The 3,172-nt window shown below is 40.4% G+C and overlaps 1 pseudogene across 1 annotated transcript; it reads right to left on the bottom strand.

The window, feature by feature from the left end:
* Nucleotides 1-1,731: 1,731 nt before the first annotated feature.
* On the bottom strand, nucleotides 1,732-2,375 carry LOC108529935 (ubiquitin-conjugating enzyme E2 variant 1 pseudogene; annotated as a pseudogene). The gene has a single exon (XR_001885720.1). The product of XR_001885720.1 is annotated as a ubiquitin-conjugating enzyme E2 variant 1 pseudogene (transcript).
* Between the last annotated feature and the right edge of the window lie 797 nt (nucleotides 2,376-3,172).

The following is a 3,172-nucleotide window of genomic DNA, read 5'->3' as shown; positions in this document are numbered from 1 at the left end:
TATATATATATATATAAAATAAGTTCATTTAAAACTTCTATTCAGGGTCAAAGCCACAGAGCCCTTCTCAGGAGTCGCAGAACTTGAAGTACAGAACGCTCCTCAGAAAGGGGAACATTCTCAGTAGTAAAAATCAACTTGATGATAAGGAAAACGTACAAGTTATATTCATGTCACCATAGAATCCAAATCATCAATGTGGCATTTGTCACCTCCCAGAACATCTTCCTAGTTTAGTTTTTCTCTGAGAATCATCATGTCATGAATGTGCTACTAAGAGTCAGGAGAGCTGGACTTCAAAACACCAGCTTTGCCCCTGACTAGCTTTGTGACTTTGAACACACTTTGAACACATCAGTAAACCTCTCTTGATCCCTATTTTCTCAATCCCACAAGAGTACACACATACAAAATCTCATCTGAAAAATGCTGGTACTTGATTAGACGATCTCTAAAACCATTTTCCATTTATAACAACCTATTGTAAAACTAGGACTCATTTTAACCCTTAACAAAAATGTATAGGGCTAGAAATCCTCAAATTGTTGGAATCCCCTAAGATGTAACAAATGCCTCTTGAATTTGAAACAGAGGTTCATGTTATACCAAAGTTTACAACCTTCAATCAGGGTCATTTATTCCTGCTTTTTTTCAGTCGGTCAATAAAACTTATTGGACATCTGCTACATACCAGGCACTGTCTTGAGCCTAAGTGAACATCAGAGAGGGGGCAACAGGTTTAAAAGCCAGCAGCTGTATAAAGAAGTGGGAGATGGCAGAGAGAGCAGAGAAGAAAGGAAAAAGGAATATGTCAGCATATTTCTTCTGTTACCAAAACACCAGGGGTTTGGTCTAGGTCCCATTGCTCTCTGCACTGAAAGCCAATCACTGAGACGAGGAGTACTGCCAGGGAAGAAGACTTATTCCAGTCCTGCATCTGAGGTGATGGGACGTTGGTCTCAAATCTATTTCCTCAACCAACTGAAAGTAGGGGTTGGTACAGCAAGGGAGAAACGTAACTGTGTGGAAAAATATGAATTAGGGAGGAGAAAAGAAAAGGACTGGTCAACAGGAAGCTGGTGATCAGTTAGGCAATCATGTCCAGTGAGGGGTCTGGTGTCTCACTGTCTAGATGCAGTGACCTGGTGAGTTTCAGTTCCATAATACTATCTGGGGAGCTTGCTGATTGGTTTCCTGAGAAAGGAACTCAGATAAGACAAATGTAACTTTCTCAAGTTTTAAGACTGGAAAGGTCAATTTTTATGTTTATCCAAAATAAACCATAAACATCAGTTCTATGAGACAATTGGGCCAGTTTCACTTCCAGCACAGAAGCCTCAATTTATTTTTTTGCCATAAATACCAATGAAGTTATAAGACACTAAGTGCTTAACGGCAACTAGAAGAAGGTGTGCTCTTTAAAAGTTGACTATTATTTAGCAGTTTTAGGTTAACAGCAAAATTAAATGGAAAGTAGAGATTTTCCATAGACCCTGCCTCCCACATGTGCTCAGCCTCCCAACATCTTGCTTTGGGGTGGTACATTTGTTACAACCAATGAACCTATAGGGACATGTGTTTGTGTTTATTTTTCAATGGATGAAACTCACATATAACCATGATCATCAAAATACAAAATTGACATTTAATCTTTAGGATGTTTGACTAATCTGTTTCTCCCATTCTAACCCAATCTCTTAATCTTTTTTTTTTTTTTTTTGGTTGTTGTTATAGCACAACTTATGTATTTCAAATGGACAAAAAATTAGTATCATTTACAGTATCTTAAGATAAATTTCCTTTGAATGGGAGCTTCCTTTCCAGTACTTTGAGGTCTATAAGATGTATCTAGAAAATTTACTACTGTGGAAAATGAAGCCTGCTTAAATCAAATGGAGGGGAAGGGGAAGGGCCTGTGGTTTTTCTTTTTGATTAATTTCTGTAACACTGTCCTTTGGGCGGCTGAGGGAGTTTCATATTTTCTTTAGACATCATTAGGCGCCAAAACTCTTGCAGGACAACTTTGATGCTATATGAATTCTGCCATTTTGCTAGCACTGATATGGCTCTTGGGTCCACCACTCCATTAGAACTATTTACTCCATTCATATTAATTTTGTTACAAATCTTACAAAGGGGGGTGCTTCTGGGTATTTAGGTCCACATTCTATTTTAAGGCTGTATATTTGGTTTTCATAAATTGTTCTTGGAGGCCCAATTATCATCCCTGTCCATCTTGTAAGTGTCATGTCTTCGTCATCTTCTAGACCCCAGCTAACTGTGCCATCTCCTACTGCTTTCTGGCCTTCTTCGAGTTCTTCCAACAGTCAGAAATTGCGAGGGACTTTTACTCCCAAGCCCGTGGTGGCTGCCATCGTGCGTGGATGTTGCTTGAAGGCCGGCCCCTTCTTCACCCCCCACCCCAAACTCTTAATCTTTAAGGAATCAGAGAGAAAAGAAATATGACGCAAGCTGCTTCTGAAAGTCTGGGGAAAAACTGGTAGACTACAGAGCCTCACATCAGGAGAAGAAAAAATCCCTTCAGCTACTGGAGTCTGAGCTACTTTCGGGTACTCTTTCTTCCAACTTTTCCCCTTCCTAAACCACTACTCCCAAAACACACAAAACACATGTAGCCACACCAGACCAATCTTGCCCAACTTTTATGTAACAAAGCTGTGAGTTGTTTTTCAGTCACCATGGACCCCCAGGTTGAAGGTCATGTAACCTGAGCATGCCCAGATGAACCAAGCATGAAACTCTGGGCAAATTCAAGTGCTCCAACAGAGGAGCAGGAAGAGGGGCTGTATTAAAAAGTAGACACTGCATGGCAGGATCCAGGATCCAATCAGATTGAGTTCTGGTATCATCTCATTGCAAAATCCAATCAGATCACACCTCATTACCCTATGCTTATAAAACCTGACCCAGTCCCCAGCTCAGGAAGACATTTTTGAGCATTTCCTTCTGTCTCCTTGACAGTCAACTTACAATAGACTTTTCTCACTGCAAAAATCCAGTACTTCAGTGTTTGGCTTTCCATTGTGCATGGGTATGTAAACCCAGTTTGCTGTGGTAATACACACACACACACACACACACACACACACACACAGTATCATTCTAACCTGGAGAGCCTCTGTAAGATCTTTCTTTAACCAGGAGGTTGAGG

This window comes from Rhinopithecus bieti, unplaced genomic scaffold (genome assembly GCF_001698545.2).
Source record: "Rhinopithecus bieti isolate Rb0 unplaced genomic scaffold, ASM169854v2 scaffold_5476, whole genome shotgun sequence".
In the NCBI taxonomy this organism is placed as follows: Eukaryota; Metazoa; Chordata; class Mammalia; order Primates; family Cercopithecidae; genus Rhinopithecus; species Rhinopithecus bieti.
Note: the sequence above shows the minus strand (reverse complement) of the source record. Positions and strands in the feature narration are given on the sequence as shown.